This window comes from Ranitomeya imitator, chromosome 1 (genome assembly GCF_032444005.1).
Source record: "Ranitomeya imitator isolate aRanImi1 chromosome 1, aRanImi1.pri, whole genome shotgun sequence".
NCBI lineage: Eukaryota > Metazoa > Chordata > Amphibia > Anura > Dendrobatidae > Ranitomeya > Ranitomeya imitator.
In genome coordinates this window covers 293,527,473-293,539,520 of record NC_091282.1, presented here as the reverse complement: position 1 = coordinate 293,539,520, position 12,048 = coordinate 293,527,473, and the positions used below count along the sequence as shown (strand labels likewise).

At 47.7% G+C, this 12,048-nt stretch overlaps 1 protein-coding gene across 1 annotated transcript in view; it reads right to left on the bottom strand.

Annotated features, from left to right (window-relative positions):
- Positions 1-12,048, bottom strand: part of PPIL2 (peptidylprolyl isomerase like 2) — an 85,574-nt gene that overhangs the window by 60,876 nt on the left and 12,650 nt on the right. The gene's annotated exons all lie outside the window — the stretch shown is intronic.

Here is a 12,048-nt window from a genome sequence, read left to right as displayed (position 1 = left end):
TTAATGTGTCAAATGAGAGTCCATCTTACAGTCCGAATTCAGCTTACCAACGGGGGGGAGGGGGGGTTGGGGAGGGGTGAAGTCGGTAGCCTTGGTGGAGCGTGGTCACAGGAGGTGTTTGGTGGTCCGTCGATGTGACTCCCATCCCAGACTGGTGTGGCAGGGACAACGGTGCTCGTGGTGCAGGGGCTCCGCCGACATTTTCCGAAAGCCCAGAGCCCCCGCACATCCATTGCTGTGATGCGGTGGCCTCTAGGGAATCCCATCCCAGGCTGGAGCAGCAGTGCTGGGTGGTGCAGGGAGCTCTGCTGGCATTTTGTGAATGCCTGGAAACACTGCCGCCCCCCCCCCCGCACATCCGTTACTGCGATGTGGTGGCTTCCGGATAAAATGGTCGTCAGGGGCGGCGTATGCTCCGATTGAGGTTTCTGGTGCAGGGATCTCGGGATGCGATTTCGTTGCCAAGATCAGGAGACGAGATCTCAATCTATTCATGCGCCGCTCCCGGAGGCCATTTTCCCGGAGGCCACCGCATCGCAGTAATGGATGTAGGGGGGTCTCTGGCCTTTCCTTTCACAAAATGCAGGCGGAGTCCCCCGCACCACAGAGCATGGCCGAACCTGCCGCATCAGTCTGGGAAGGGAGTGTGATCATCGCCCTGAAGCGTCAGACCACTGCAGAATCGCCCGACTCCTCCTGCCACCACACTACTTGTAAGTATATTTCGACTATAAGACGCACCCCCATTTTTCCCCAAAAATTTTGGGGAAAAAAGTGCACCTTATAATCCGAAAAATATGGTAACCAGCATTTGTTCATGTAGAAAAATAATAAGCCTCTGTTCAGATTAAGTGATGATCATGTCACTAGCCCCTTAGCGACCGCCGATACGCCTTTTAACGGCGGCCGCTAAGGGTACTTAAACCACAGCGCCGTTAATTAACGGCGTTGTGGAAAAAGTGAATAGCGCCCCCCAGAGGCCGGTTTTCTCCGGGGTCTCGGCTGCTGGGGGTAGCCGAGACCCCAGAGAACATGATTCGGGGGGGGTTTTTAACCGCATTTGCGATCGCCGGTAATTAACCGTTTACCGGCGATCGCAAAAAAAAAAAAAAAACGCGATCTCTTTTTAATTTCTCTGTCCTCCGATGTGATCGCACATCGGAGGACAGAGAAAAGGGGTCCCAGGTGGCCCCCCAATACTCACCTAGCTCCCCCGATGCTCCTCGTGGCTCCCGGTGGGCGCCGCCATCTTCAAAATGGCGGGCGCAGTGTGCCCGCCCCCGCGAGAATCTTTGGGGTCTCGTCTGCCGGGGGTAGCCGAGACCCCAAAGAGCATGATCGGGGTCGGTAAACCGACCCCTGTTTTGCGATCGCCGGTAATTAACTGTTTACCGGCGACCGCAAAAAAATAAAAATATAAAAAAAAGGAAAGTGTAATTCTCTGTCCTCTGATGTGATCGCACAATACAATACTCACCTGTGTCCCTGGATCCTCTTGCTGCTCCTCCTGGCCGCCGGCAGAAGAAAATGGCGGGCGCATGCGCAGTGCGCCCACCATCTGTCTCCATCTGCCGGCCGGCAGGAGAACAGCAGTTGGGGCTAAAATTAGGGTTAGGGGTAGGGTTAGGGGTAGGGCTAGGGTTGGGGCTAAATTTAGGGTTAGGGTTGGGGCTAAATTTAGGGTTAGGCTTCTTTCACACTTACGTCGGTACGGGGCCGTCGCAATGCGTCGGCCCGACATACCGACGCACATTGTGAAAATTGTGCACAACGTGGGCAGCAGCTGTAGTTTTTCAACGCATCCGCTGCCCAATCTATGTCCTGGGGAGGAGGGGGCGGAGTTACGGCCACGCATGCGCGGTCAGAAATGGCGGATACGACGTACAAAAAAACGTTTCATTGAACGTTTTTTTGTGCCGACAGTCCGCCAAAACACAACTGATCCAGTGCACGACGGACGCGACGTGTGGCCATCCGTCACGATCCGTCGGCAATACAAGTCTATGGGCAAAAAACGCATCCTGCGGGCACATTTGCAGGATCCGTTTCTTGTCCAAAACGACGGATTGCGACGGATGCCAAACGACGCAAGTGTGAAAGTAGCCTTAGGGCTAGGGTTAGGGTTGGGGCTAAAGTTAGGGCTAGGGTTGGGGCTAAAGTTAGGGTTAGAGTTGGGGTTAGGGTTTGGATTAGGGTCGGTATTAGGGTTAGGGTTGGCATTAGGGTTACGCTTGGGATTAGGGTTAGGCTTGGGATTAGGGTTAAGGTTAGGGGTGTGTTGGGGTTAGGGTTGGAGCTAGAATTGGGGGGTTTCCACTGTTTAGGTACATCAGGGGGTCTCCAAACACGACAGCCAATTTTGCGCTCAAAAAGTCAAATGGTGCTCCCTCCCTTCTGAGCTCTGCCGTGCGCCCAAACAGTGGGTTACCCCCACATATGGGGCATCAGCGTACTCGGGATAAATTGGACAACAACTTCTGGGGTCCAATTTCTCTTGTTACCCTTGTGAAAATAAAAACTTGGGGGCTACAATATCTTTTTTGTGAAAAAAAAAATATTTTTTATTTTCACGACTCTGCATTCTAAACTTCTGTGAAGCACTTGGGCATTCAAAATTCTCACCACACATCTAGATAAGTTCCTTGGGGGGTCTAGTTTCCAAAATGGGGTCACTTGTGGAGGGTTTCTACTGGTTAGGTACATCAGGGGCTCTCCAAACGCGACATGGCGTCCGATCTCAATTCCAGCCAATTCTACATTGAAAAAGTAAAACGGCACTCCTTCTCTTCCAAGCTCTGCGGTGCGCCCAAACAGTGGTTTACCCCCACATATTGGGTATCGACGTACTCAGGAGAAAATGCACAACTTTAGTGGTCTAATTTCTCCTGTTACCCTTGTGAAAATAAAAATTTGTGGGCAAAAAGATCATTTTTGTGTAAACAAAAGTGATTTTTTATTTTCACGGCTCTACGTTATAAACTTCTGTGAAGCACTTGGGGGTTCAAAGTGCTCACCACACATCTAGATAAGTTCCTTAAGGGGTCTAGTTTCCAAAATGGTGTCACTTGTGGGGAGTTTCCACTGTTTAGGCACATCAGGGGCTCTCTAAACGTGACATGGCGTCCGATCTCAATTCCAGCCAATTCTGCATTGAAAAAGTCAAACGGCGCTCCTTCACTTCTAAGTTCTGCGGTGCGCCCAAAAAGTGGTTTACCCCCACATATGGGGTATTGGCGTATTCAGGAGAAATTGCATAACAAAATTTATGGTTACATTTCTGTTTTTACACTTGTGAAAATAAAAAAAATGGATCTGAATTAAGATGTTTGCAAAAAAAAGTTAAATGTTCATTTTTTCCTTCCACATTGTTTCAGTTCCAGTGAAGCACGTAAAGGGTTAATAAACTTCTTGAATGTGGTTTTGAGAACCTTGAAGGGTGTAGTTTTTAGAATGGTGTCACACTTCATTATTTTCTATCATATAGACCCCTCAAAATGACTTCAAATGTGATGTGGTCCCTAAAAAAAAATGGTGTTGTAAAAATGAGAAATTGCTGGTCAACTTTTAACCCTTATAACTCCCTAACAAAAAAAAATTTTGTTTCCAAAATTGTGCTGATGTAAAGTAGACATGTGGGAAATGTTATTTATTAACTATTTTTCATGACATATCTCTCTGATTTAGGGGCATAAAAATATAAAGTTTGAAAATTGCAAAATTTTAAAAATTTTTCGCCATATTTCCGTTTTTTTCATAAATAATCGCAAGTAATATCGAAGAAATGTTACCACTAACATGAAGTACAATATGTCACGAAAAAACAATCTCAGAATCAGCGGGATCCGTTGAAGCGTTCCAGAGTTATAACCTCAAAGTGACAGTGCTCAGAATTGCAAAAATTGGCCTGGTCATTAAGTACCAAATTGGCTCTGTCACTAAGGGGCTAGGACTAAGATTTTCTGCACTGCGCCTAGCCCTGCTTCCACCACATTAACCCTTTCGCCCCCAGGCCATTTTCTGTTTTTTTTTGTTTTGTTTTTTGCTCCCCTTCTTCCCAGAGCCATAACTTTTCTATTTTTCTCTTAATATGGCCTTGTTATAGTTAGATTTTTGTGGGACGAGTTGTACTTTTGAACAACACCATTGATTTTATCATATAATGCACTGGAAAACAGAAAAAAAAATCCATGTACAATGAAATTGCAAAACAAGTGCAATTCCACAAATTTTTATTTTTGTTCCATGTTCACTAAATACTAAAACTGATTTTTCAGGTCATTACAAGTTTGCAGATACCGGGTGTTCTGATATTTTTTCCTGTAACGCCGTTTACTGATCGGATAAATTATTTTTGTATTTTGCTAGATCGGACATTTCTGAATGAGGAGATACCAAATATATGTATCAACTCCTCCTCACTTTAATCCAAGTCAAGCGCAAGTCATGACTTCAACCACTGTGTAACAAAAAGTCCTGTGGCGATGGGAGAGTGGCAAAGCAGCAGGTGTGGAGTCACTGGAAGCTGTAGTCGCGAACCTGCACACAGGCGGCCCAGGCCATATGGTCGCCCTCTACTGGACCGAAGCAGCAGTGGAGTTCGGCAGCCTCCTGGGTGTCTGAGCAGTCCTGTTCAGGATCACTCTGCTCACCTCAATCGAGGAAGGGGCTAGAAAAGGTGCCTCAAACAGTCTGCTTCATTTCACCTGGCTAGCCTACCGCAGCTGGTCGACACACAATAAAGAAAAAGAAAATGATGGTACTCAACCTTGGCACATGGAATGTGAGAACTCTGCTGGATAATACCAAGGCAGACAGACCAGAGAGAAGAACGGCATTGGTTGCTCGGGAGCTAGCTCGTTACAAGGTTGATATAGCAGCTCTCAGCGAAACACGCCTGGCAGACAAGGGTCAATTGACAGAGCATGGTGGTGGATATACATTCTTCTGGAGCGGTCGAGGCAGCACTGAAAAACGAGAAGCAGGCGTGGGATTTGCTATCAAAACTCATCTTGCTCGTAAACTTACCTGGCTTCCGGAGGGCATCAACGACCGTCTGATGACATTTCAGCTCCCACTTATAAACAAGAAACGCGCGACTCTGATCAGTGCCTATGCTCCCACGATGACTAATCCAGATGACATTAAAGATAAGTTCTATGATGAACTTGACACACTTATTTCAGCAATCCCACAGGCAGACAAGCTCATCATACTTGGAGACTTTAATGCCAGAGTGGGAACAGACCATCAAAACTGGGAAGGGGTCATTGGGAGATACGGCACTGGCAAGTGTAACAGTAATGGCCTGCTGCTCCTCAAGATGTGTGCCACACATGACCTTGTCATCACCAACACTTTATTCCACCTACCCACCCGCAAGAAGACATCATGGATGCACCCACGCTCGAGGCATTGGCATCTCATTGATTACATCATTGCCAGGAAAAGGGATGAGATGGACTTTAGAGTGACGAAGGCCATGTGTGGTGCAGACTGCTGGACTGACCATCGCCTCATTGTATCTAAGTGCAGGCTCCGCATCCTGCCTGCGAGGAGACCCCAAGGGCAGAAAACGACAAAGAGGCTGAATATCTATAAGCTGCAAAATAAAAGAATTGCAAGGGAATTTGCCAATGACCTTGATGGCAGACTGTTAAATATACTACAGGCAGAGGAGATTGGCGTTGAGGAACAGTGGACAATTCTGAGAGATGCTATTTATAATACTGCTCTGGAGCATCTTGGATCAGCAACCAGAAATGATCAAGACTGGTTCGATGAAAACGACGAGGAAATAAAGACACTCCTAGAAGAGAAACATCAGCGGTATAAGGTGTACCAAAATGACCCTACATCGTTAGCTAAGAAAGGTGCCTTTACCAACATAAAAAGAAAGGTACAAATCAAGCTACGCGAGATGCAGGATATCTGGTTTAGCAAGAAGGCCGACGAAATTCAGGGCTATGCAGATACCCATGACCAGAAACGCTTCTACGATGCGCTCAAAGCTGTATATGGACCCCAGTCATCAAGCTCTTCATCTCTGCTTAACGCAGATGGAACTAAGCTGCTGACAGAAAGGAAACAAATTCTGGAACGGTGGGCTGAGCATTTTAATAATATTCTTAATTGCCCTGCCAATATCAATGATGAGGCTATTGCTCGCCTGCCCCAGGTAGAAATCAACAAGGAGCTTGATGTTCTTCCATGTGGAGATGAAGTCAGGAAAGCAGTAAAACAAATTTCTTGTGGAAAAGCACCCGGAAATGATGCTATACCTGCTGAGGTATATAAATCTGGCGGCCCTGTTCTGATGCAAACGGTGACCAAACTATTCCAATATATGTGGACAAAGGAACAGGTTCCACAACAGATGAAAGATGCCAGCATAATTCACATATACAAGAGGAAGGGAAATCGCCAATCTTGTGACAACCATCGAGGCATCTCCCTTCTGTCCACTGCAGGCAAGATATTGGCTCGTGTCTTGCTCAACCGCCTTTTACATCACCTTGAGCAAGGACTGTTACCCGAAAGCCAGTGTGGTTTCCGTGCTAAACGTGGAACAGTAGATATGGTCTTTTCAGCACGTCAACTTCAGGAAAAGTGCCAGGAGCAACACCGTGACCTTTATGTAAATTTTGTTGATTTAACCAAGGCTTTTGACACAGTCAGTAGAGATGGCCTGTGGAAGATCATGGCAAAATTTGGCTGCCCGAGCAAGTTCATCTCAGTCATCCGGCAGTTCCATGATGGCATGATGGTGAAGGTTCTGAATGATGGAGACGTATCTGAGGCTTTGCCAGTAACAAATGGCGTAAAACAAGGCTGTGTGCTGGCTCCAACCCTGTTCAGTATGCTGTTCTCTGCAATGTTAAGTGATGCCTTTAACAACTGTGAAGACGGAATCCAGGTTAGGTACAGGACTGATGGCAAGCTATTCAACCCAAAACGCCTGAAGGCGGTTACGAAAGTGCATGAGACTTATCCGTGAATTATTATTTGCTGATGACTGTGCACTTAACGCTAGCACGGAACAGCAGATGCAGCATGAAATGGACAGTTTTTCGCAAGCCTGCGACAGTTTTGGTCTCGAGATCAACATTAGAAAAACCGAAGTTATGTATCAACCGGCTCCAGGAAAACTGTACAAGGAGCCATGTATCACGGTGAAGGAGCAAAACCTCAAAGCAGTCGATAACTTCACCTACTTAGGCAGCACACTTTCCCGTGAAGTAACCATAGACGCTGAGGTTAACAACAGAATCGCCAAAGCCAGTGCCGCCTTCGGGAGACTGCGTAAGAACGTCTGGGAACGAAGGGGACTCAGCCTTACCACCAAGCTGAAGGTCTACTGCGCGGTGGTCCTCACCACACTTCTCTATGCTAGCGAGACCTGGACAGTGTACAGCCGGCATGCTAAACAACTTAATCATTTCCACATGAGTTGCCTCCGCAGACTCCTCCACATCAGGTGGCAAGACAATGTCCCAGACACGGCAATTCTGGAAAAAAACTGGGCTCTGCAGCGTTTACACTCTCCTGCTGAAAGTCCAAGCCAGGTGGGCTGGACATGTGGTCCGAATGCCGGACAGCCGACTACCGAAACAACTGCTGTATGGACAACTGTGCCAAGGAAAGCGAGCAGTTGGGGGGCAGAAGAAGCGCTATAAAGACTGCCTTAAGGTGTCTCTCAAAAACCTGGAAGTCAACACCAATGAATGGGAAGAGCTTGCCCTGGATCGTCCAGGTTGGCGGGGCAGGATCACCTCAGGAGCACGTGCAGCTGAAGATAGGAAAATCTGTGACGCAAAAAGAAAGCGTGCTGTACGCAAGGCACAAGCAGAAGCTGGTGTACTGACCACATCTGCTTTCGTATGTCAAGTATGTGGGCGAACCTTCAGGGCCCGGATTGGACTCATCAGCCACCTCCGGACCCATAACTATTAATTCTCTTCTAACCCTGAAGTCATGGTCATCTTCGAAAACGAAGGACGAACATCATATACATTCTTCTGATCGCTTGTGCTACACATAGCAGGGCTTCAGCTCATAAGCTATAAATGCCAGCCACAGGGCGGCGCTCATAGCAGATGTGAAAAGGGCGCCGATGGGTGGGGTTAGTGACACTTCCAGCGTGAGCATGTTAAATGATGCTGTGAAAGATTGACAGCAGCAGCTGCTGGTGGATTGCTATTCCACGTGCGCCTCTTAGGGTCACATGACAGCTGATCAAATCAGCTGTCATGTGCCGGAAAACATGCAGGCTCAGTGCCAGAGCCCGCATCAAAGGGGGAGACATGACATATGACGCACATATACCCATCATAAGTCGTGAAGGAGTTAAAGAAGCACTCCCATCACAGATGCCAGGCCGTACATAGATAAGTGGAACACCATTTTGAAGATAGAACCCCAACTCCATTGCCATCATCTTGACACTTATGACATGCTGAGGATATTTCATAAATGTCTAAGGTGGCAATAACACTTTTTGGGGAGAATTGTTAAACAAAGCCGTTCACCCCCAAAAATGAGAAATCTGGACCCGTGACCCGCACACTGATGACCTTGCCACAAAGAGGCAGCCTTTTGTACTTCTTGCCGATGCCTTCATAACATGCTTTTACGCTGTGAGGATGCTGGTTATGGGAATGGTATGTGACCATCACAGCGATTACACCATCGTGGACCACAGACTGAGTCATATCACTCCTGATCTGTGTCCTGATGCTACACCCCAGTGTACGGCCACCTCCTCCACGTGTTTTCCATCAGAATGAGGTTTATTACTTGTCACCCCATTCATCTGGACAGCTTTATAACTGTGATATTTAGGGATTTGCTACCAACAATGGTGTATGACTAGTTGTATGGCTAGGTCTAATTGCTATGACAGCAGAGTGAAACAATATTAATAAAGAACCTATTCCTGGATCATCGGTGGTGTACTGGACAATTATAGCGATGGCGATAATTATGTTGTCCTCTTGATAATATGATCATCTCTGATTTTACATGATTGTAACTTTTGATAATGGTTTTGGTCCTCTAGTGTTTCTATGATGACAGAGGTGGGATCGATGGGTGCGGCCCATTGATCGCGCACAATAATGAGCACTGCATGTCTTACTTGTTTTGACATGGCTTGAAAAAGGCAGTTTATAGCCGAAAAGTATGTGTTGTGATTAATAAAGAAGAAGTTTATCTATCGCTTCATTGGGGGACACAGGAACCATAGGTGTATGCTGCTGCCACTAGGAGGCTGACACTATGCAAATAAAAAGGTTAGCTCCTCCTCTGCAGTGTACACCCCACCAACAGGAAGTAGGATGTTCAGCTTAGCTTAGTGTCAGTAGGAGGTGGACACGGGTCTTTCACTAGGCCCATATCTACCTCAGTGCGCGTCGTTCCTTTTCAGGTACCACGGAGGGATACAGTGTGAACGGTCACTACTGTACTCCCACAAAGAGACTATGAGTACGGCGTGTACTGCCACCCCGTATCCTCATACGTCTAGTAGGCAGGACCCCAGCCCCTAACCCAAAAGTGTTTTGAGGTGATCGGATTGTCGGTCCTGCCCCCGTCTCCCACCCACTCGCCTACCAGAGCCTGTCGGTTTGAGGAGACGCAGATGTCCCACAACAATGCTGGATTATCGGACGTCCGACCTTTCTTGGATGGGGAGGTACTTTCTCTCTCTCCTCCCAGGTGTGGTGAAGAAAGAAAGAAGATAAGAAGATCAAAGAAGAAAGACCAATTTTTCCTTTATTTTAATAGTGACCACGCAGCTCCCCCATGCTCCGGCGGTCATCAGAAGTAATCTAGGTCCCAGCTTCTCCCGGGCCTAGCTGCAGTTGGGCATTAGGGACCTTTCCCCCCTTAAATTTTGTGGGTATTGGGGGCTCCAGGCATTCTTTTGCGGTGTTTTTAGATCCTCTGTGCCGCTCCCCAATGCTGCAGTAGTTACCAGCAGTAATCTAGGTCCCGGCTTCACTCGGGCCTAGCTGCAGCGCTGGCTCCGCCCCCATCTTCCTGCTCTTCAGGTTGGCTTTTTTCCCGCTGTTGCTCAGTTCCTCCTGGCCTGTGTAGCTTGGCACACCCGGCCTGTTATAGCCCCCCCCCCCCCCCCCCGGCTTCATCTCGCTGCCTCGGAGTCGGCGCCATCTTTAGCCTCCTGAACCCGTCGCTTGGCTCTGCCCCTCTTCCAGGCATGTCAGTCTCCTTGAACAGAGTGGGGATTTTCAGCGTGCATCCCCGTTTTACCCTCCAGAGCCAGGGCATCCTCTCACGGCCGCCATTTTCCACCTCCTGGGACCAAATAGTACCTTTCCTGTGGGACCTTCCTCTTCCAGCTGTCCTACAGCCTGGAAGCTGAAAACAGGACAACTACTGTGAGTAGCTGCGCTGCAGAATTACCTCTATCTTTTCTCTCACCTTTTGGCACCTGCTAATGCACAAGCCAGGCACAGCGAAATAAAGCCGAGGGACAGCACTATCTGTAGGCTCAAGGGTGAGAGAAGCCATCAATCCAACGGTGCTGGCGTAATATCTGCTCTAGAGCAGTGCAGTGACTGGGGTAATAAATGCTCTTCAGCAGTGCAGTGACTGGAGTAATAAATGCTCTAGAGCAGAAAAATGCAGTCACCGGTGTATTATGTGCTCTTCAGCCGTGCAATCACTGGTGCATTAAGTGCTCTTCAGCCGTGCAATCACTGGTGCATTAAGTGCTCTCGAGTCGTGCAGTCAGCAGCATTGGGTATGGCAGTGCACCCCACGCTGCCCTCATTTGTATCACTGCCTGCTCTGCACCCTCCACAGGGAGATGGGCATTATAAATCCTGCCGTATGCTGTTTGCTGAAGAATGTTTGAATTGCACGTTTTCCACTACATCACACTGCTGTTGTGTTTTTCCCCTATTACACTTCTGTGCCTTGGTTTCAGCAGAGCAAGGTGTGCTCTTCTGTGTAAGTTGTGTTCTTTAGTTTTATGCATCTTCATGCTATTTATATGTTATATTTTACTCTGCTGCCACCCAATGGCCTTTTTCCATATGGCAGCTTGTTATTCATTTATTCTTATGGGCATGTCTTTCACTTCCGGTTCAGGGGTCAAGCCTTCTCTTCCTCTGGCAGCCATTTTCTGTTTACTTTTTGTTGTGAGAGGACATGTTCTTGAACCGGGCTTAGGAAGGCATCAGTCTTTCGATCACACTCTCTCTTGCTGCTCACACTTGCAGTTATACTTGGTGCTATATCATACTGTACCTTGTCTACACCTGCATTTCTGGAGAAAGTACTGTATTACCAGTTATACGCTGTATGTCCAGATCTACAAAATAAACAAGTCTGGACTGCACAATCCCTGGTGTGCATCATCTCTTCGGACGCCGAGCAGCATTGGTCCTGTCTGCCTCATGTGGAGGAAAATACGGAAGGTAGGTCTCTCTCACAACGCTTATTAATCAACCACACCTCCATTCGCCTCATGTTGGTCAGAACACAAGGTTCAGCTATTACTCTAAACAATGATTCTAGAGCTCTTGCATATAGCACAGAGGGGAGCTGCTCCTTCCCCTTCACTACTGTAGTGTTGGGACCAACCTCCACCTGGGTAAAGTCTGTATTCTTCAGCATGGCCTGCTATGGCTCAGTGGACAAAGAAGATGAACACAAATCGCAGGCCCAAGGGTCTGAACCCAAGTGCACAACAGAAAGTAGAGTTTAGTCTCCCTCTGATTCCACACCTACTGTTCTTCCCTCAGGAGAGAAGACAGATTAGGACAGGCTTCGTGGTGCGGCTTACTACACATGAGATTGTTATTCTGCCCAATGCCGTCAGGTACCCAGACCTAGACCGCAACACAGATTCTGCTCTCTGCGATACCCTTCTACAGGGTTCTCTCCATGCTGATTCAGTCGCAGGATACGGAGAGCTGATCATAGCAGCACTCTATCCGCCATCCAGGTTTCACACGCACCACCTTCCAGGTACAGTACGGTATTTTGAAACTGTTGCATTTTCACCAAATCAGACGCGTCTTGGAT